Consider the following 23,425-nt stretch of genomic DNA (forward strand, 5'->3'; position numbering starts at 1 on the left):
AACTGCAAACGTTATCGGTGATGATTTTATATTCTCTTCCAGGTCATTGATAAGAATGTTAATAGCACAGGGCCAAGATCCAATCCTTGTGGGAACCCCCTAGAAGGAAATCCACTCGACCATGGTTCCCTATTTACAATCCCAGTTTTTAATCTATTTAATGTATGCCGTGTGTATTTTGTACCTTTCTAGTCAAAATATTGTGCTGAAGCAACTCATATGCCTACGTATATTACATCAGTACTATTAGCTGCAACCAAACCTTTGATCTCATCCAGTAAGGATATACAGTTAGTTTGATAGGATCTATTGTGTCTACACCTTTTTAATGGGTACTAATTATATTACCCTCCTTTCTTTATTAATGAAATCCAGTATCGGCTGCTCCATTCTCTTGCCCAGTATCGATGTCAGACTGACACACTTGTCATTAGCTGCGTCATCTCTTTTATACTTTTTAAATATTGGCACAGCATTAGCTTTATTCCAGTCTTCTGGAATTTCCCAAGTGTTCAAAGTCCTAATTAAAATCAACATTAACAGTCCACCACACTCCTCCAGCAGGTTTTTCAGAACTCTAGTTCTCTGGACCCACTGATTTAAACACATCTAACTTTAATAGCTGCTGTTTAACATCCTCATGAGTTACTTCTGGAATGGAAAGACTGTCAGCGTCAACATCTTATGATATGAGTTACATCATCTGTTTTTCTCCAAATCCAGGAGAGAAATATTTATTGAACACTTTTACCTCTTCTGCATGTTTGTTGATTATTCTGCCATTTCCATCTAGTAATGTAGCACTACCATTGTTAGGATTAATTTTGTACTTTTAAAAACTTCCTTCTTATTTTCATTGGTTGATCATTGATTTCTGTTAGCTTCCCTTGCCAACTTTCTACAATTCTGACCTTCTAACTTAGATTCTTTACTATTGACTTCCCTTTTCTTCCATATATTTTATTTGGAGAGTGTTGGGATTCCTACCAGGGAGCCACCAGCAGGGTCCAGAGACAGCCCCATCTCCTATATTAAGCTCTGGCTAGTAGGTATATGATAAATGTGATGACCCTGCCTCCGTCTGTCAGCTGGGAGACACAAAGGTTCTCTCTTTCTACCCTCTGATGCCACCTGGCTGTTCTAGGCAAGGTGAGGTGGGACTCTGTTAACATGTGCCTCCCGGAGCTTCCATTTACCTGGTGCTACTGTTCTGTGAGTAGTGGGGTTGTGAGTGGGGCAGCAGGTACTGAGTGTTGGACTCTTGCTCTTTCAGGGGCCAGTGACCTTCGAGGAGGTGGCTGTGTATTTCACCAGGGAGGAATGGGCTCTGCTGGACCCTGTTCAGAGAGCCCTCTACAGGGATGTCATGCAGGAGAACTATGAGACGGTGACCTCACTGGGTAAGGAGTCCTGTCCCCTGGGTTATTAGAAGCTGTGGGGTCTCTAAAGAACCTGAGCAGTAATAACTTTATACCTTTATTCATCATCCAAGTTTTGACAAGTTTCTTTGTCCCCCCTTTTTTTCCTTGTCTCCCATAGACTAGCAGGCAGCAGGGAGGGATAAGGTAATGAGAGACGAGGAGGGAACACAAGAAGCTCCCAAGGCGCCAGGAGGTGGTGCCGGCTGAGAGTAATGGGAAGAAGGAGAGGGCAGTGTGGAGGAAGGGCACCCAGGAAGTGGGCTGGATGGATCAGTGGGAGGGAGGAGAGGTTTGGGGATCTAGAGCTGTGGGGGATCCCAGACCTTTAACCCTGAATCCGTACCCAAACCTCAGGTAAATCCCAGACTTCAGCATAACCACTCTCACAAAGCCTCAGCTTAATATAAGGCCCTGAACTGTAGCAAGCTTAGGCCACGTTTACTAAATCGTATCACTAAATCGACCACGGCTAGATCAATCTCAGTGTGTCAATCCCGGCTGTAGTGTCGACCTGCCCTTAATAACCCATTTATCTATGTTCACCTCCTTGCCCCTCCATGCATGGTCCAAGCTAATAAGCAATACTCTGATTATGACATCTTACCTCTAGCGAGTATGAAATTGCCCACAAGACGTGAGACTGGGTCATAGATTGTAAAATCAGGTCGGGGTCAAGAAGAGTGAGAGTTTGGAGAGAGTCTTGTCCCCCCTCTTCCCATCTGCAGCAGCCACAAGCTGTCTTCCCTCCAGGCTCCTTGGATCTCTGAGCCTGTCCCTCCTGAGGCTGCGTGGCCCAGTTCTTGTTTCTGACCTTCTCCTTTTCCGGAAGAATTAGAGGCTGTTGCTTCTGAATGTTAGTGTGTAATTCCCAGCCTTCTCCTCCCACTGGGAGTTTAATTCTCCTCCCATTACCCCTGAGTCACTAGATTTCCTAATTCCCAAAATGTGCTTTTGTGATGTCACAGTTCTGGGGTAGCGAAGCCTTTGACCTGCCTCCATGGTCTGCTCAAGGAATGGCCCCTCAGGTATCAGGCCTGTAGCCAGCCCCTCTCTATGGGCAGGGACCCACATGCCTCTCCTTTTTGACCATTGTGTGAAGATTGCAGCTTGTCCTCCACTGTGTTTGCTGGACTAACGTCCAGTTCCTGTGCTTTGCTTTCTCTCCAGGGGCTGTGAGCAGTGTGTGTGTGAAAGAGATAGTGGGGTCTATCCGTTCCCCCATTCTATGTCTGTCTTGTGTATTTAGATTATAAATTCTTCAGGGCATGGGCCAGCTACTATTCTGTGTTTGTACTCTGCCTAGCACAATGGGGACCCACTGTTAGTTGCTCCTTAGCACTAAGGTAATGAATATGATTTATAATCATAATAACTCTCCTGCCACTTTGAGCCAAGGAAGCTGGCCTTGGGATGTTACTGCTTAAAAATGAGCTGGGGGTTAAAACCATGGACTATTCTTTGTGCCAAGTATCCCACAAATTCCACTGACCTCCCTTGTTTTCTTTGCCTGCAATAGGGTTTCCAGTTTCCAAACCTGATGTGATGTCGCAGCTGGAACGAGGGGAAGAGCCGTGGGTCCCAGACCTCCAGGGCTCTGAGAAAGAAGTGCTTCCAAGAGCTGCCTTCGCAGGTGAGGACTTGGTTAAACCAACTCAACAACTGTGTGGGAATGCAGGAAACATTCGGGATGCCCTACAAAGACCCTGTGAGCTCTCCAAGTTCAGGATTGTTCCCTGCAGACGTGGAATCATTATGGCAAATGTCACTCATGGCTTCCCTCCTATTCTGACTGACAACTGGCAGCAGGTCCCTCCCGGATCTCTCTTTCCCCTGAGTGTTCTCATGAGATGCAGACCAAAACTGATCCCTTCCTCTCTCCTCTGGGGAAGGGTTTGGGGAAAATCAGCTCCTAATAGGTTTGATCTCTCCCCCACATATTTTGGATTGTTCATCCCTTTTTCCATTCCTCTCTCTGAGATTTTCTTTCTTTCCGGTGCAGGTAGTGATCTGTGTCTGGATTCTCTCTGTCTCCCATCAGGTGATGGGATGGTGAATCAGAATGAGGAGGAGAAACCCCATCAGGAAGATGCTGAGCAAGGAGAACCACATGGAACTTTATCAGGAAGATCCAAAGGGAATGTTTCCGGGAGTTATGCACTCCCAGAAAAAACAAAAGCCTGTGAGACTCAGGGGAGGCCAGAGGGAAACTTGAGTAGCCTCTCAGACATTATAACAAGCGACAGAATCAACTTGGAAGAGACACGCTACACATGCCATGAGTGTGGGAAAAGCTTCAATCGGAGCTCTGCCCTTATCAGACATCAGACAATCCACACAGGTGAGAAAGCTTATGAATGCTCTGAGTGTGGGAAATGCTTCATTGATAGTTCAGCCCTCATCTCACATCAGCGAATCCACACAGGAGAAGCGTCCCACACATGCGCTGAGTGCGGGAAAAGCTTTAGTCAGAGCTCAGACCTTATCACACATCAGAGAATCCACACTGGAGAGAAGCCCTACATATGCTCTGAGTGTGGGAAAAGCTTCAGTGGGACCTCACACCTTATCAGACATAGGAAAATCCACATGGGTGAGAAACCTTATGAATGCGCTGAGTGTGGGAAAAGGTTTAGTCAGAGCTCAGACCTTATCACACATTGGAGAATCCACGCAGGAGAGAAGCCCTACACATGCGCTGAGTGTGGGAAAAGCTTTAGTCAGAGCTCTACCCTGAACACACATCGTAGAATCCACACAGGAGAGAAGCCCTACACATGCTCTGAGTGTGGGAAAAGCTTCAAACAGCTCTCTGCCCTTATCACACATCAGAGAATCCACGCAGGAGAGAAGCCCTACACATGCGCTGAGTGTGGGAAAAGCTTTAGTCAGCGCTCTGCCCTTATCACGCATCAGAGAATCCACACAGGAGAGAAGCCCTACACGTGCACTGAGTGTGGGAAAAGTTTCAATCGGAACTCTCACCTTATCACACATCGTAGAATCCACACAGGAGAGAATCCCTACATATGCTCTGATTGTGGGAAAAGCTTCAATCAGAACTCTCACCTTATCACACATCGTAGAATCCACACAGGAGAGAAGCCCTACATATGCTCTGAGTGTGGGAAAAGCTTTAGTCAGAACTCAGACCTTATCACACATCGTAGAATCCACACAGGAGAGAAGCCCTACACATGCTCTGAGTGTGGGAAAAGCTTCAATCAGCGCTCTGCCCTTATCACACATCAGAGAATCCACGCAGGAGAGAAGCCCTACACATGCTCTGAGTGTGGGAAAAGCTTCAATCAGCGCTCTGCCCTTATCACACATCAGAGAATCCACGCAGGAGAGAAGCCCTACACATGCGCTGAGTGTGGGAAAAGCTTTCGTCAGTGCTCTGCCCTTATCACACATCAGAGAATCCACACAGGAGAGAAGCCCTACACGTGCACTGAGTGTGGGAAAAGCTTCAATGTGACCTCATACCTTATCAAACATAGGAAAATCCACATGGGTGAGAAACCTTATGAATGCGTTGAGTGTGGGAAAAGCTTTAGTCAGATCTCTACCCTGAACACACATCGGAGAATCCACACAGGAGAGAAGCCCTACACATGCGCTGAGTGTGGGAAAAGCTTTAGTCAGCGCTCTGTCCTCATCACACATCAGAGAATCCACACAGGAGAGAAGCCCTACACGTGCACTGAGTGTGGGAAAAGTTTCAATCGGAACTCTCACCTTATCACACATCGTAGAATCCACACAGGAGAGAAGCCCTACATATGCTCTGAGTGTGGGAAAAGCTTTCGTCAGTGCTCTGCCCTTATCACACATCAGAGAATCCACACAGGAGAGAAGCCCTACATATGTGCTGAGTGTGGGAAAAGCTTCAATCAGAGCTCAAACCTTATCGAACATAGGAAAATCCACATGGGTGAGTAATCTTATGGATGCTCTGAGTGTGGGAAATGTTTCTTTAATCATTCAGACCTCATCTTACATCAGAGAATCCACACAGGAGAGAAGTCCTACACATGCTCTGAGTGCGGGAAAAGCTTCAAGCACAGCTTAAACGTTGTCTCACATAGGAGAATCACACTCTGAGTGCGGGAAAAGCTACAATCAGCGCTCAAGCCTCATTAGACATCAGAAAAGCCACATGAGAGAGAACTGTAATAAATCCCTTCACTAGGGTTGGCCAAAAATTTTTTTTAAAAAAACCACATTTGCTCATTCCCACATAGTGATTTTTGTACCATCTTCACTGTGGTCTCTCAGCTCCACCAGATCAGTTGCCTGCTTCTGCCTTTTGCACCTCATCCTTCTTCGGGGTCAGTCCTGTGATCTTTTCTATCACCTCCTTTCCTTTTGAGTCACAGGAGTGTGTTCCCTCCGGCCAGGAATGTTCATCCCTCCAGGTGGGGGGAGAGAGGTTGATCCCAACAAGCTACACTGAGGCAAAAACTACCCGTGCCTGACATCCACTAGGACTGTACATGTCGTTGGCTGCCTGTTAGTGATCTTAATGTAAAAAATTGTAGTGCAGATGCAGCCCAGGTGCAGTGGTTGGCATTAGCTTCCCCCTTGACCTGACCTAAACTCCATCACTTTCCCTAGTCTAAACAAACCCTGAGCATCATGGTTATACTGTTCCCCCATTTCACAGCAATTGTTAGTCATCGAGTTCTCCCTTGGGGAACAAATTGTTTCATTCCCAGTTGTTCTGATGTTGCTGCAGGTTGTGCTGGGGAGCAGATATTTTCATCATCATTTTTCGCACTTAAAATATATTGAACTATAACAAAGAGCAGGAACAGGGCAGGGATAGGGGAAAAAAGGTCATTTCACCCGTTGCAACAACAGACGTAGTTAGGGTAAGTCAGAGGGATTCCCTTATTCCCCATCACCGTCATCCTTCAATCCATGCTAGAACCTAAGAATCCTTTTCCTTTCCCCCGGTGTGGGATGGGAGACTTCCAAAAGTGCTCCCTGTGCTATAGCACATGGCTAAGCTCAGAGAATAAACCCCAAATAGCCCCTGAGCTTTGCTTTTTGAATTCTGTGTTTCTGATTACTTCAAGCCTGGGTATTGTGATTATTTACCAGTTTCTCTATCACTGTTTCTACCACTGTTTCTGTAACATTTTTTGTTTTTTTATGGGACAGGGTTGTTATTCCTTTGCCTAACCCCAACCTGGAGGGGCAGGGTGTCTGTTTTCTCTGGCCCCTCCCCACAGACAAATCTGACAGGGTTGAACCTGCCAGGAGCAAACAAAATGCCCCACTGGTCACACACACACACACAGCAGATATACACACACAAGACAGAGAAGAAACTGAATTATTTGAGCTATCAACATTTCCACTTTCCCACAGCATGTTAATTCTGAAGGTTGTTTTAATTTGTTTATTTTCTTGGAACCAGAACTGGGGAAAGAGACACTGGAGTCAATGGAATTACAGCAGGAAGGGATAAGTCTCATGATTCGTCACTAACCAAAGGCTTTGTGAACAGAGCGATAATGTTACTGAATGGTCTGGCTAACCCTGCAGTTAGAAACAATCAGCTCTGTGGGTGGTAAATTTACAGAGGCTTTGCTGCTGATCATGAAATCCCAGCTGTTTAAAGGTAATGTGCTTCTATTTCAGTGCCTCTGGAAGTACAGAAAACAATGATCTGTGTTAAAGAAAAGTTGTCATTTCTCAGAGCCCCAATTTCTATTGTGTGTGTACAGGAAGGTTTGAATGTGTAGCAGGTAGTTTGGTAAAGCTTAGCTATTTTATGTGTGTAACAGGCTCCTGCCCACCTCCAGCAGAGGTTCAATCACATACGATGGCAACTTACCGAATGTCACACAAATTAGTTCATCCCTCCCCATATTCAGTCTCTGACCGGAATGTTCGAATGAGGCAGAGAACTGGGAAAGTATCACAGTAGGAATACATTAAAAAGTGGGATTAATCAGAGCTGGGCTGCAGACAGAGCCTGTTCTAGAGCTGGTGAAGTGACAGGGACACACTCCCGCTAGTGCTGGCTCTGAAATAACAGCAGAAGCAGATCGAAGAGAATGAGCTCATGGGCAGCTGCCCTGGCAGTGCATCACTCACCTGGCAGGTGTTACACAAAACACAGCACTTCCCCCCACTGCCACCACTTCATTATACTGTCCATGGGGCTGTTTGTCCTGTAGGACTTTGATCTCTCCGGGTGGTCCATGGTGATTCATAAAAGAGCCATTGGGGAGCAGGAGTCATCCCAATGGAAATCTCTCCACTTCTTTCTCAGTGTTACCTTCTTAGCCCTGGCTTTGGAGGTGACCTTAGCCTTATCCTGTCTTGATTTTAGGTAGGATTTTGATCACCTTCTGGGGCTTGGCAGCTTAGAACTTTTGAGGGCTTTTCTCTGCCTTTTTGGTCCCCGCTGCACTCAGTACATTCTAGACATGGGCATGGTGACCTCCCTGGGGATCTTGACAGCTTTAGCCAGCTTCTTGGTGGCTATTTTCCTGCTCACAGCCACTGTCTTCTTCTTATGCCTTGTCCTGGGGGCCCAGCTGCTGGTTGAATGGGAAGGAGCCAAAGTGCTGGTGACTTTAACCTGCACCAAGTGGCCTTTGCTCGTCAGACTCCTGAACCCCAACTGGATGTGGTTCTTGTTCTTCTGCACAGCACAGCCCTGGAGAGGAGGGATCTGCAAATGTACATTCATATGATCCCTTTGTTTAATTGATGAAAACATAAACTAGACACATAGAGGATTGGAACTGATTTCAGCTAATGGGCAGGTTTGCTAGGTTTTTATGCATTTGGACAGTGAAATGTTGAGTGTTACATTCATTTCAAGCATCCCCGTATAGTGGAGCTCCTGAACATAATGGAGAATGGTAATCAAAATGTTTTCCCTTTTTTTTAAAAAATAAAAAAATAAAAATGAGAGGCTTATTAGAGGGCACTTGTATTTGAAGCAAGGACCACTTGATCTGCAGTCAAACACTCTACCACTGAGCTATACCCCCATGAGAGCAGATACTTTCCCCATTGTAGCTGAAGCACATCAGTGATTCCAATAGCAGGGGCAGGTTCTCTCTGGGGCACAGAGATTTTTTGGGGAGTTGGTGGCTCCTTTCTTTCCTCACCCTGGAGTAAACTCAGCTTTTTATTCCATGGTACATGTTTTATGGACTAACAGCAGCAGCTTGAAGAAAGAGGAGAGTGAATATCTCACTCTCAGGGCTGACGGTGGCCACGTCCCCTCTGTCTGACCGTTGCCATTGCAGGAGAGAAGGTTTCAATGGAATTGAATGCCCTGACTCAGCCTAGAGACACAGAAAGGTTTTGCTGTTCGTTGAACGGCAAAGGAAATTGTGTCTGTATGTGAAACTGAGGTGGGACATGAAATGCCCACAGGGGGGCGCAATGCCCTAAGCTAAGGCAGGAGGGTGAAGGAATGGGGCTGAGGAATGACTGAAGTGGACTCACCTGGGATTGAAATGACATTTGTTTGTGTCGGGCAGTGAGAAATGTGACATTAATTCAGATGCAGGGTTGAAGCTTCTTTAGCTGCTTGTAGAACTTGAACTTGATTTCCCAGAAGGGAGAAAGGGAAAGTCTGGGGCTGCCTTGAGTCCCTGGCTGGAGCAGTGTATAAAAAAGGCTCCAGAGACGCAGTTGGCAATTACAGGCCACTAAGGCTAATCTCAGTACCGGGCAAATTGGGTGGAATTGTAGAGCCCAATGATTAGACCCATCGGTGAATGGAATTTGCTGGGTGTAGTGGGTGGTTACCCGCTCCTGCCCTGCGGGGCTTGAAGCGCCCAGGAGAGGGCTGGGGCTGGGGCAAGGAGCCTGGGCTGATTGGGGGAAGCAGGCTCAGCTGTGGCCATGCCCCAGTCAGGCCCAGCTGGCCCCTAGAAGAGGCTGTGAGCCAGGAGCCCAGTCAGTCTCCCTCTGCTTGTAGTGAGAGAAGGGCCTGGCTGCAGGGACCCAAGCAAGACACCTAGATTGGGAGTAGGGCTGGGGAAGGGCCAGAGGAGCTGGGAGCTCTGGCCGGGAAAGCCCCAGGCTGCAGGCCTGACTAGGTGCAGGGTTGCAATGGGGCAGCCCAGGGGGAAGCAGAGGCGGCAGGTCCAAACCCCTTTGCCTGTGATGAGTGGCTCATACTGCAGTCTGCCCCAGTGAACGGGGGCTGGATGGAGACTGGGCAGTAGCCAAGACTGAGGTGAAGTGGGGATAGTGGGTGGGGGTTCCCCTGGGAGGGGGAGACCCAGAACTGGGGGGGTACTGCCAGGGGGCACTGCCAGGGTAAAAGGGGCACTGGGGTCCTGGGAGGAACGGGGCCAGCTGCGGTAAGGCGAATCACCAGCCTGAAGAGGGTGCTCTGAGGGCTGGAGAGCTAATTCCCAACATGACCAGCAGGAGGCGCCGCCGGGTGAGTCTGCCCCCACTTACATTGAGGAAGAATGAACATGGTTTTTGTAAAGGAAAATCATGCCTCACAAATCTACTATAATTCTTTGAGGGAGTCAACAAGCATGTGTATAAAGGTGATCCCGTGGATATAGTATACTTAGATTTTCAGATAACCTTTGATAAGGTCTCTCCCCGAAGGCTCTGAAGCAAAACGGGATAAGATGGAAGGTCCTCTCTGGGATAGGTAACTGATTCAAAGGCAAGAACGAAATGGTCTGATTTTCAGAATGGAGAGAGGTAAATAGTGGTGTCCCCCTGGGGTCTGTACTGGGACCAGCACTGTTCAACATACTCCTGAGTGATCTGGAAAAAGGGGTAAACTGAGGTGGCAACATTTGCAGATGATACAAACCAACTCAAGTTTGTTACGTCCAAAAGAGAGTGCAAAGAGTGACAAAGGGATCTCACCAAACTGAGTGGGCAGCAAGAAGGCAGATGAAATTCAGTGTGGATCAATGCAAAGTAATGCACATGGGAAAGCGTCCCAATTCTACATCTAAACTAATGGGGTCTAAATTAGCTCTTACAACTTAAGAAAGAGATCTTGGAGTCACTGTGGATACTTCTCTGAAAACATCTACTCAATGAGCATCGGCAGTCAAAAAAACCAACAAAATGTTGGGAAGTCCTTAGGAAAGGGATGGCTAGTGAGACAGAAATATAATATTGCCTGTCTATGAATCTGTGGTATGCCCACATCTTGAATACTGGAGCTGGTCCCCCATCTCAAAAAGATATATTGGAATTGGGAAAGGTACAGAAAAGGGCAACCAAAATGATTAGGGGTCTTGAACAGCTTCCATGTGAGGTGAGATTAATAAGACTGAGGGGAGTTTTCAGCTTGGAAAAGATGATTAAGGGGGGGCTAGGATAGAGGTCTATAAAATGATGATGGGTTTGGAGAAAGTAAATAAGGAAGTATCAGAGGGGTAGCCGTGTTAGTCTGGATCTGTAAGGAAGTGCTATTTACTCCTCATAACACAAGAACTAGGGGTCACTAAATGAAAGGAGTAGGCAGCAGGTTTAAAACAAACCAAAGGAAGTATTTCTTCACCCAACACACAGTCAACCTGGGGAAACGTTGCCAGAGGATGTTGTGAGGGCCAAGACTATAACAGGGTCCACCAAAGAACTAGATAAGTTGATGGAGGATGGGTCCATCATTGGCTATTAGCCAGGATGGGCAGGGATACAAAACCATGCTCTTGAAGTGTCCCCGGCCTCTGTTTGCTGGAAGCTGGGAATGGGTGACGGGATGGATCGCTTGATGATTCCCTGTTCTGTCGATTCCCTCGCGGGCACCTGGCATTGGCCACTGTGGGAGGATAGGATTCTGGGCTGGCTGGACCATTGGTCTGATCCAGTATGGCCGTTCTTATGACTAATAGAAGGCAGTCCCCACCAGCAATATTTATATTTGGTGCACTGAAAGGGCTAACTTTCCAAAGCTGACCCAAAGGTTTAGTAAAAGTGTTTTGGAGAAAAACACTAAACAGAACAATGCGAATGAAAACTGGGAGGTATTGTTTAAGGAGCTTGTTAGATGGGGCATAAGCCACATTGCCTAATTAGCTGAGCTTGCAATGGCCTTCCACTCAACTCCCTGACATTTCTCCGTCTGCAAATGTGGTACCCATTTTAAAACCTAGATCCAATCAATTACAACATGTCCGGGAAGATTCTAGGCATCAATGATCTGATCATTGGGTTGATGGCGGTAAACAAGAGCTTCCCATAAGGCTCCCTCCCTCCCTCTTCCCAAGAGCCACCCTCATCCTCTCTCCCCTTTCTGCTCCTGCATCCTCTGCAAACTTTCGAAGATAGATGCCTCGTGATGGCCTTTGCTCATGGGGATGTTGCCTCTTGGTCAGGGTTTTGGCCCTTTTGGGGGGGAAGGATGCAGCAGATGGTGGGGGGGGATAGCCCAGGGCCTCCCATGGGCTCTGACCCACGCCATTCTGAGGGCAACACTTCCTACCACCCCCCATTGTCCTAAGTTCACAGTTTATCACAGGAAGCTCTGAAGGGTGTCAGCTCACTGCTTGGTACCTCTTCTCAGCCGGGTGTGGCATGGCAGCTCTCTCCTTGGGGTGGCAGCTGCCTCTGTTATGCTGACGGATCCAGGTTGGTGACGCGGTGGTGGGCGGGATTGAACCGGGGACCTCTGGAGCTTAGTGTGGGGGCCTCTACAGCATGAACTAAAAGCCACCCGGCTGTTGGCGAGGGCTGTATAGAAGACATGTTTTATTGCTCATTCTAAGTGATCTCGGTGCCACTAGCTGGGAAACACCACCACACCCTGGGGGTGTGTCAGTTACATACTTCCCCTAGCTGAGGAAGCGCATACTGAGCTTCGGAGAGTTTCCAGTTGTAATCCCGGACGACCCCTGTAACAATGCGACCACTGGCAGGACACTGCTGAGAGTATCAATTCAGGACAAATAGCTTGGAGCAGGGCAGTCAGAGCCTGAGGCTGGGTGTCCTTTACTATTAAAGCACGTCACACCAGCCATGCAGAGAGGGCTTTGGTTTTACCCCACTGGCGAATCGGACATAATACAAGCAATTCCCTCAGCTATTCCAGTTCCCTTGTATCACCACCAGCACTGCTGCTTATGGGGATGAATGGTTATGAAAACCAATACCCCAGTAAAAGAAAAAAGGTTCTCTTAAAGGACCAAGCCCCAGATGCAGGTCAATAGATGAGTCAGATCTTACCCACAAATCACGCTTTTGCAAATCCTTCAGCATTGTTATGGAAAAATTGATCCATGTGTTGTGTTTTCAATCAGATCAGCCTGAAGCCTTTTATTGATTAGAAGCACGCAGGGGAGAACCGTTATGGAAATGGCCTCCCTGAAGCTGGTTACAGACAGCCTTATAAAGCTTAAAACCACAATCGTAATATGCAAGTTACATAATTTCCTTATTATTTTGCTAAAAAAATATTGCAAAGTTAATGCTGATTGGAGCAGGAGTAAATTTCTTCCATATTAGGCTTTTCCTGTTGTTACTTATCTGTTCTGTGCGGTTACGTGCTGGCAGTCGGGGATATTACAAAATTGTTTTTCAGTCGGGGACGGTTAGGACTTTCCACTGTCTCCTCGGTGCCCCCCCTACTTGGCTTGTCTGGCCGGCCCTGGCAGCTTGACATGAGGCCTGGGCCTACAAGGCCTTGGATAACACTGGATTTTCCCTTACAGCAATATAAAGGTTTATTCATAAAAAGAAAGAAATATAGGTGAGAGTTAAAATTTTTAAAGGAATTAATTACACACAGTAATGGCAAAGTTCTTGGTTCAGGCTTGTAGCAGTGATGGAATAAACTGCAGGTTCAAATCAAGTCTCTGGAGTCCATCCACAGCTGGGATGGGTCATTCAGTCCTTTGTATAGAGCTTCAGTTTGTAGCAAAGTCCCTCCAGAGACATGAAGCAGGACTGAAAATAAGATGGAGATGAGGCATCAGCCTTTTATAGTCTCTTGCCATGTGGTCTTTGCTTTCTTTGTCCCAAGGACACTCTATCCAGCACGGGGCACAGAAAAACCTTAGAGTTCTGTCCATAGGCAGGTCCCCGCAGACCTTTCTGAGTCACAAGGCTTATCTGCCTTCTCTCAGTGGGTCGATTGTAGAGCTGATGGTCCTTAATGGGCCATTAAGCAGGCTAGGCAGAACTGACACCTGTTTAGCTTATCAAAAGAAGATTGAAAGGCGACTTCATTGAAATGTTGAAGTGCCTTAATGGAGAGAAAAGATTGGGTATTAAAGGGCTCTTTAATCTAGCAAAGAAAGGAATAACAAGACCCAATGGCTGGAAGATAAAAAGAGACAAATTCGTATTACAACTAAGGCACAAATATTCAACAGCGAGGATGATTTATCACAGGAACAAGCTGCCAAGGAAAGTGGTGGATTCTCCATCTCTTGATGTCATTTCATGAAGATTAGATGCCTTTCTGGAATGTGTTTGCCCCAAAAGTAGCTCTTGTGTCATACAGGAGGCCTGTGATACGCAGGGGGTCAGATTAGATGCTCTAATGGTCTCTTCTGGCCGTAAAGTCGACTAATTTCTAAAAAACTGAGTGTAGCATTGGGAGCAGCATCTGATGTTTCCCTGTCTAGCCGGCTTGCTGCCTAGAACGAACGCTCCTTGAGTGGGGTGATCCACAGGGAGTAGCTCAAACCTCCAAAGTGCCTGGCCAGGGGCAGGACACTGGCACTGCAAGGGAGGGGTGTGGCAGTGACATCACAAAGGCCTTTTGCAGGACCTCAGCCTATTGGTCAAAGGCGGTGGGAAGGTGGTGACCTCACAGAGAGATGCTGACATCAGCCAGGCAGGACAGGGGTGAGGGGCCAGGGAAACCTCAGAGACCCCTGTGGCTTTGCGTCAGCAAGTCTCCTTCTCCAGGTCTCTCTTTGAGGACTGAGGGAGTATTCGGGTTCACGGACTTGAGCGCCAGGAGGAACCTCTTTCGAGTTTTCTCCTTCCCTTCTAGTGATTTTACTAGAAAACAGCTGTCCCTGTTTAGAAGGTAAGAGCCTCCTGGAGGTTTGAAACCTGTTCAGTCTGATCCATCTGGTGAGAGTTGAATTCTAGGCATGGAAAACACGAGCTTAAGGAGGCAAAATGTTATTCTGCTCCTGGGATTTTGTCCCTTAGAATCACTGGGGTCATTGGGGTTTGTCCTTTTTGTTTCCCCTTTTCCTCCCTCCCTCCTTTCTCTTCGTCTCTTGCTTCTTTTATCCTTTTTCCTGTTCACCTCCCAACACCAGGAGGAGTGAGAGAGTGAGTGTGTGTGTGTGTGTGTGTGTGTGTGTGTGTGTGTGTGTTTTGCGGGGGAGTGCTCTGCAGCTCCCACTGTGGGAGGTCCACACAAAAATGTGGGGCTGAAATAGTGCTCGGGCAGTGATCCCCACCAGTGACCTGGTCCATCCTTTGGGCTCTCTGGTGAGAACCCTCAGCCTCCCGCCCTCAGTCTCTACCCTGATTGGCTGAGCAGGGGGTTATTGACAGGGAGGAGACTCAGGTCCTTGTTGTTCTCTTTTAAGACCAAGGAAATAAGTCAGAACCAGTTCTGTGTTTGATGAATTTTGCTGCTTCTCTGCATTAATTGTCTCTGAGCAGCTCATGATTCTCTCTAACATTGCAGTTCTCCTCAAATACTTGCTGAATAATTCCTGTGCACTGTTGGTCTGGAGCTCATCTGAGAGCACTTTACTCAGGTCATTCAATGTCTGAAATTCAAGATCCGATGGTTAGTTTGAAAATCAGGGCTCTTGGGTCCTACTCCCAACTCTGCCACTGACTGGCTGTGTGACCTAAGACAAGTCAATTCTCCTTTCTCAGCCTTAGCGTCTCCCTCTTTCGAGTAGGGATAATAAGGATCCGCTCCTACCTACCTCACGGTGGGTGCTGGCAGGGCTGGCTCTAGTTTTTTTTGCCACCCAAAGGAAAAAAATTTAGCTGCTCCCACCCACACCCTCCTGCTGCCCAACCCCTGGGCTTCCCCCCCCCTTTTGAACCCTCTGCTGCCCCCGCTCTGGGCCTCCCCACCCACAGCCCCCTGCTGCCCCAGTCCTGGGCTCTCCCCACCCACAGCCCCCTGCTGCCCCAGTCCTGGGCTCTCCCCCACACACACACACCCCTGCCACCCTAGCCCTGGGCTCTGCCCCCTGACCTGCACCCTCCTGCCGTGGGCTCTTCCCCACATATGCCCCACATTGCCCCAGCTCTGTGCTCCCCCCTCCCCACCAGTGCTCCCCCACCCACACACCCTGTGCTGCCCCAGCCCTGGGCTCCCCCATCCCCACCTGTACCCTATGGGGGGGGGCGCAATTTTATCTTTTTGCGTTGGGTGCAAAAATAGCTAGTTACGGCTCTGGGACCCCATATTGCGCTAGGTGCTGTACAATCTCTGGCCAACACTGGGACACCCAGGGTGTTCCCCTCAATCTCCCTGAGCCTCTGCTGCCCAATTGCTTCTGACTCCATCTGGATCACCCCCCCCCCCCGCAAAAACCCACCTTGTCAAACTGTCCTTCTTTCCCTGCCCCCTGATTCTGCTTTCACACCCTGGGCCCATCTCCTCCCTTCGTTCCCTCCCCTCCCCGCCAGGTGAGCAGAGATGGAGGCAACTTCAGCCACTGGAGCCAGCCCCAGCGAGCGCTGCAGCCAGCCCGGAGGGTGTTTGCAGACACAGGAAGGGAGCAGCTGGGAGCGGGGGGGTGCTGGGAAGAAGGAGGCAGGAGCCAGGAGAACAAATCCCAGAGACCCAACATGGGGCAGCTCCTGGGAGCAGGGCTCTGGCACAGCCCGGGGGCGGGGCAGCTCCTGGGGGCGGGGCTCTGGCACAGCAGGGGCGGGGCTCTGGCACAGCCCAGGGGCGGGGCAGCTCCTGGGGGCGGGGCTCTGGCACAGCCCGGGGGTGGGGCAGCTCCTGGGGGCGGGGCTCTGGCACATCCCAGGGGCGGGGCAGCTCCTGGGGGCGGGGCTCTGGCACATTGTGATGCAGGAGCCCGGGCTCAGCAGCTGCTCCCTGGTGGCCACGTGCTGCCAGCAGCGCTGGAGCCGCCCGGCCGGAGCGGAGCCGCTGTTCTCAGCTGCAGCAGGAGCTGCCCCGGCCCCGCTGGGATCCAGGTTGGGACAGAGCCTGGGGCCCGGGCTCCTGGGGCGGCTGGTGGGGCGGGGCGGGAGGGGAGAGGGGACGCGACGCGGTGCTGGGGGGGGCAGGGACTTGGGGGACGGGACGCAGCACTGGGGGGGCGGGGACTTGGGCGGTGCGATGCTCAGGGAGGGGTCGGGCGGTGCTCGGGGGGGCAGGGCGGCGGTTTTTTTTTTGCTTGGAGTGGCAAAACTGTTAGAGCCGGTAACAGTAAATAGTAAAATCTCATAACTTTACATACAGTGTTACTACACATTTTAACAGGAGGATAATATTCAGTAGATTATGCATTTTCAAATGATACCTCATAATTTTCTAGAAGAGTGAACATAGGGGTGTAGACTGACACAGTGTCTGAGTGTGTGTTCCCAGCAGATATGTGGGTATTTCAATCCCTCATAAGCACAGTGTTCGGCATCTTCAAGGACCTGGGGAACTGGTCCTGGAAATTCACTGGTTTACCAAGTGTGACACTGTATGGAATTGTGAGACACTTTGGTATTAATAATAAAATAATAATATAATCTGATAAAATTGCAATGAATTGTGCTAGATATGCCATGTAAGGTGTCAGTGAAAATGTTATGATTTGCCAAGTATGATAATTTTGTTTCTATGTTTGTATCACCTCTGTATTGTGAGTTATAGATATTTAGGGTTTATCTGTATTTCCAGACTTGTGCAGTATTTCTGGGTGACACCCCCAGACATATTGGCATCAACACTGCCTAGCCTGTTTGATGGCCCATTCAGGGTCATCATCTGTACAATGAGCCCATGGAAAGGACCAAGGGGATACACCTATTGAGTCAGCAAGACATGCCGGGGTATGCCTGTGTAATGAGAACTTCAAGGCTTTTCCATGCCACGTGCTGTGAAGCTTGTGTTTGGGACACAGGAAGTACAGGCCACATGGCAAAAGGAATGTAAACGGCAGCTGCATCATCTCCATTTTGTCTTCAATCCACCTTCCTACCTCTGGAGCAACTTCTCTACAAACTGAACCCTGGAACAAAGGACTGAATGACCCATCCAAGCTGTGGATGTGTTCCAGATGGACTTTCAAGCCAGCAACTCACCAATACTGCTAAGAACCTGATATATCCATTTTGGAACGTATCTGACTGTGTTCCCATTTACCTTCTTTCTGTCTTTCTTTCATTTAAACCTTTAGTTTAGATGCTAAAGGATTGTCTGGAAGGATGGAATTTTGGGTAATATCCAAACCTGTACTGACCTGGTGATGTGGCTGAGCCTTTGGGGTCAGAGGAACACTTTGTTTATGTGAGCAGAGTTTTTAAATAACCTCTCACTGTATTGGACCTAGCTGCTGATTGGGAGTCAGAGAACTGGGATGGAATAAAGGGGGCTGTGTGATTTCTTTTTTCAGCTTCTCGATTACCCGCGTGGGTGATCAGAAGCACCGTTGGTGACTGGTCGGTGAGTTTAACTTCAGTGTTAACCAGCAGTTTTGGGAGCATCTGCTCTCCCTTTTTCAGCCTGCCCTGATCTTGGCATTTTCAGTGAGAACTGCCCCTGGCCCACCAGGTCACACTAAGCACTGAAGTTAAATTAATAGAATGTTTTTTTTATGACCAAGTCTTATGAAATCAACTGAACTCCTTTGTTTTCTTTCATCTGAGCAGGGTTTCTAGTTTTCCAGCGTGATGTGATCTCCCAGCTGGAACAAGGGGAAGAGCCATGGGTCCCAGACCTCCAGGGTTCAAAGGAAAGAGAGATCCTGAGATCTCCCTGCACAGGTGAGGAAACATTAAACCACCTCCGAATCTGTAAGTGCCTGAAGGAAACATCTGGGATACCCAACAAAGCCCTTGGGGAGGTCTCTCAGTTCATTATTGTCCCTTGCAGGGGTCATATCCTCAGGGTAAATATAGTTCATGGCTTCCTATAGATCCTAGCAGACACCAGGCAGTAGCTTCCTCCCTTCCCCCTGCGTATTTGGATGGGATGTGAAGGCTGAATTCATCCCCTCCTCTCCTATTTGGGGGAAGAGTTTGGGGGAGTTCAGCTCCTGATTTTTATTTGACCTGTCTTCAGCACTTGTTTTTGTTTGGTCTTCCCCTTTCCATCCCTGTTTGAGGTTTCTGTCTCTATCACAGCAGGTGATGCAATGGCATGTGAGAAAGAGGAGCAGAATTCTCAGCCTGAAAATGTTGAGCCAGTGGGTAAAAACAGAGCATTATCGCAAAGATGGAAAAGGAATGTTTCCAGGAGTCATGAGCAGGGAAAATCCTGGGAGATTCAGCACAGACCAAAAACCGATCAAGGAAACCAGCCAGGGAAGAAAGTGGATAAATTTATTTCTTCTTGGGGAACTCAGAAGATCCTCATGGAAACCACAACACAGCAGGAAATCCTCAGGCGAAAGAGAAAAAATACATGCAGTGAGCGTGGAAAAACCTTCTCTCACAGCTCAGCCCTTTCTGTACATCAGAGAATCCACACAGGGGACAGGCCCTATGAATGCACTGAGTGCGGGAAAACCTTCAATCGCAGTTCGCACCTTATTAGGCATCAAACAATCCACGGAGGAGAGAGCCCCTAGGAATGCCGTGAGTGTGGAAAATGCTTCACTAGCAGCTCAAACCTTATATTTAATTTACCCTGGTTCCTCAACTGTTGCTACAGCTCTACTACCCACCACTCCAAAGACTGAGAGAAATGGAGAGTTCCAACCATTGTCCTTTTAGTATCTTATTGTTCCTCTCTCTGTTTTTTGTGCTGGCCTTTCTATTCTATCACTTTCTGCCTTTGTTTAGTTGGTAACAGTTGGTTTCCATCACTCACGTTTGTTTGTTTAAATCTCTATCCATTGTGAAATAAATTTTTTGCTTGTTCAATAACTGAACTCAAGTGCTGTGTGAGATACAGTAGCAATGGTCCACAGTAAAACTAGTAACCTGGGATACTTGGGGAAGAGAGGATCTGGGATTTCACCGGGTATCTGGTGATATGGGCTGGACCCCAGAGGGGGACACATTGAAGGAACTCAAGGGTTAAGGTGGCTGCTGTAGCTCAGAGGAGGGTCCTTGAGTTCCAGCAGGCTGGTGAGTTTGGTCACTAACATCCAGCTGCCAAATGTAAAACTCCCTCTTCCTTGTGGCAGGTGGCAACAAGGAGACTCACAGTCCTCAGCACCCTGAGAAGGGTCACAGTGTGTCTCTGTGTTGATCCACCTGTCAAATCCACACAGGGAAAGCTCCCAATAGCACAAAACTCTGCCCTATGAAATCATGGAACATGTGCTCTGTGCTCTGTGAAAGCATGTAAAGAATCCAAGCGCTGGAGGACAGGGTTTGGGTCCAGAGTGACCTAGACAAATTGGAGGGTTGGGCCAAAAGAAATCTGAGGAGGTTCAACAAGGAGAAGTGCAGAGTCCTGCACTTAGGATGGAAGAATCCTATGCACTGCCACAGACTGAGGACTGACTGAGTGAGGGGGGTTTGATAGCAGCCTTCAACTACCTGAAAGAGCAGCAGTGTGGGCTTTCTCCTGGCCACTTTTGCTGGGCTGGGCAGGCAGCCTGGAGGCCTTTCTAGAAGAGCATTGGGAACGGAGTTAGAAAAACCAATGTGAAAACCAGAACCTCAGGTTTAGACTCATTTATTTATAATATTAAATCTTCAATTCTAGTGTCACAGTCAATACAATTGCTTCAGCCTGATAGTTGCCCAAAGGGAAACTTAACGTCTCTCCAAGGGGAGTGGAGAGAAAAAACTTTTCAGAGTCCAAGAGAGACAAGGCAGGTGAGGGTAAGAGCTTGTAGAGGACCAACCTCTGTTGGTGAAAGAGACAAGCTGTGGAGCTAACCCAGCACCCTTCTTCAGTTCTGTGTAGCCTGGAAGGTCGTCTCCTCCATAACCAGCAGTTAGAACATAAGAACAGCCACACTGAGTCAGACCAGTTCATCTAGCCCACTCTCCCGAAAGTGGCCAATGCCCCAGAGGACCTCTGGGACCAACATGGATACAACACCACCACAAACAAGGTTAAAAGTCAATGCACATGGGAGAAGCATCTTGTGTTTCCATGGGCGGTAGGTTTGTAGAAATTTTGGTGGTGCCCAGAACCTGCCCAAACTCCGCCCCCCACCTGCCCAAGGTTCTGGGAGGGAGTTTGGGGTGTGGCTGGGGATGAGAGGTTTGGGGTGTGGGAGGGGGCTCAGGGCTATAGCAGAGGGTTGGGGTGTGGGGTGATGGCTGTGTGGTGGGGCTGGGGATGAGGGGTTCATGATGCAGGAGGGGGCTCAGGGTTGGGGCAGACGGTTAGGGTGCAGTGGGATGAGGGCTCTGGCTGGGGCTGGGAATGTGGGGTTGGGGGTTTGGGTGAGTCTCTGTGCTAGACCAGAGGGTAGGGGTGTGGGGGTGAGGGCTCTGTCTGAGGCTGGGGGTTTGGGGTGTTGGAGGCTCAGGCTGGGGCAGAGGTTAGGGTGCAGGGGATGAGGGCTGTGTCTGGGATGGGGATAAGGTGTTTGGGGTGTGGGAGGGCTCAGGACTAGGGCAGAGGGTTGGGGTGCAGGGGTGTGTGAGGGCTCTATCTGGGGCTGGAGATGAGGGGTTTGTGGTGTTGGAGGGGGCTCGGGGCTGGGGCAGAGGGTTGGGGTGTGTGGGGGGATGTGGACTCTGGCTGGGACGGGGGATGGGAGGGTTGGGGTGTGGGAGGAGCTCAGGGCTGGGGCAGAGGGTTGGGGGGTGGGGGGGAATGAAGGCTCTGGCTGGACCTGGGGATGGGAGGTTTGGGGTGTGGGAGGGGCTCAGGGCTCGGGCAGAGGGTTGGGGTGTGGGGGGGGGAATGAAGGCTCTGGCTGGGACTGGGGATGGGAGGTTTGGGGTGTGGGAGGAGCTCAGGGCTCGGGCAGAGGGTTGAGGATGTGGTGGGGGGGTGAAAGCTCTGACTGGGGGTGTGGGCTCTGGGGTGGGGCAGGGCTGGGGATGAGTTTGGGGTGCAGGCAGGCTGCTCCGGGACAAGGGCCAGAAAGGAGGACTCCCCCCAGCCCTTTCCCTGCTGGCAGCAGCAAGCTCTGGGGGAGGAACCCCTCATTCTCCCCACCCCCCAGCAGCACACTCACTCCCACCACTGTCACTGCAGGTGCTCCTAGGGCCCTTCTCAGGTCCAGGAATCTCCCTCGCCTCCCCCATTATGGGTGCCGGGGGGTGCTGCATGCACCTCCTCCCCTGCTGTTGCCCCTGACTGTAGCCTCACTGGGGGTGGGGGATGGGGCTGTCTCCTTGCCCAGCATGGGGCAGGAGTGGTGACTGCAGGGGGGGGGGGCTGTGATGGTGGAGGGTCCCGCTGGAAAAGGGAAGGGTCTGAGGTGGAAGGGCAGGCTCAGAGTCAGTCTGCCCTGGCAGCGAGTTGGGAAGGGGGGGGCACTAGGACCCTGTGGCAGCAGTTGCTGCAGGGAGGCAGCATGGAGCTGCATGGAAGAGGCAGGGACGCTCTGCTCCCTCCGGGGCCCAGGGACATGCATGGGGCCAGCAAAGGGGTCCGGGGACACTCGGGAAGCACGGGGTGGCAGGTGGGGCCAGAGGGGAGACCCGGCCCCAAACTTTGGTGGAGCTGGGCCCCAGGGCTCTGAATATTGCTGGTGCCCGGGCACCACGTGGGTATATAACTCGCCGCCCATGTGTGTTTCATTCCTTATGTCCTAGTCCCATCATGTGGCCATTTCCTTTTCTTCCTTTCTGTTAAAAGCTTTGGTGTTTTGCACAGAAACATTATTTCCCCGGGAGAAACCCAGGAGTGTGGGCTGCATTCCTGTGCCAAACAGTCACTGGAAGGGGGCAGACAAAGGCCTTTAGGACAAGGCGTCCGTCACTGTCAAAAGATCATCTCCCTCCTGCAGGTCACTGGCAGCCTGAATTTGTTCCTTATCCTCCCAGAGTCTGGGGGCTGGAATCAGCACTACCCAGCCCCTCCGTATGTAGCAGGAACAAACACAAACCTGGTCTTTAAAACAAGCTGTTCCCTTCCTTCTCAGGGAAGACTTTTCTGTGATTGAAGTTGAGCTTCAGTTCCCCTCTCCTAGGGGCGGGGCAGGTGTGGGGCCAGCTCCCAATGAGCTCTGTTTTCACCTTTGCCCCCTTTCAGTCACTCTGGGATCATAACTCTGCTCCCAGCTGTCAGGCAGCTTCCAGCCCAACCAGCCTGCTCACTACCTCCATGGTCATATGTCACCCCATTGCCAGCACACAGAGCCTGCAGGAAAGCTACTCCTGCCAGATGCATTGGTGGTATAGTGGTGTGCGTAGGTGTCTTCCAAGCAATTCATCTGGGTTTGATTCCCAGCCAATGCAATAATGGCTTTTCTCTTCTGTTGTTTCCTCATCTGGAAGTGGTTTAATTTCAGTCACATTGTGTTACAATCACATTATCTATAGAATAAGACAATAAATGTGTCGAAGTCCAGCAGGTCATACAGGATGGAGGCACACAAGGGGCTGGAATGTGTCATCTGAGAAAGACAGAACACTTGGAAACCTGCATCTCCCATCCCCTGGCCTTGTGTGTTATGATTCCAGCTGCGTGAGCTGTTTGTAGGATGTTCTGGCATGATGGGGAAATGAAGTTTTGAGTCAGTTTTTGCTCCTGCAGATTCCTTTGCTGTTATAATTATAATGACATGAACAACAGGGAGGCAAAATAAACATAAACCCCAAATTGCAATACAGGTGGGGAAAGAGACGATCATGGTTAAGCCAAACACGTCAAAATAAAAATTAATACAAAAAAGGGGAGAGGGAAGAGATCAGGTATGTGGAGATCCCCTTGATATTTGAACACACGTTAGAATCAAAGTTCAGACTTGACACTGGAAAACCCGCAACTACCTGTCTCTCTGAACACCTGTGAT

The 23,425-nt window shown here is 49.5% G+C and overlaps 1 protein-coding gene, 1 non-coding gene and 1 pseudogene across 2 annotated transcripts in view; 1 reads left to right on the forward strand and 2 right to left on the reverse strand.

Annotated features, from left to right (window-relative positions):
- The window catches only part of LOC120381565 (zinc finger protein 850-like), a 158,116-nt gene that overhangs the window by 112,501 nt on the left and 22,190 nt on the right, over nucleotides 1–23,425 (reverse strand). The window lies entirely within an intron of this gene.
- On the forward strand, nucleotides 3,876–5,616 carry LOC120381761 (annotated as a pseudogene).
- Nucleotides 8,366–8,437, reverse strand: TRNAC-GCA. The gene has a single exon. It is a non-coding gene; the product is annotated as a tRNA-Cys (tRNA).

Source organism: Mauremys reevesii, linkage group 14 (genome assembly GCF_016161935.1).
Source record: "Mauremys reevesii isolate NIE-2019 linkage group 14, ASM1616193v1, whole genome shotgun sequence".
Taxonomy (NCBI): domain Eukaryota; kingdom Metazoa; phylum Chordata; order Testudines; family Geoemydidae; genus Mauremys; species Mauremys reevesii.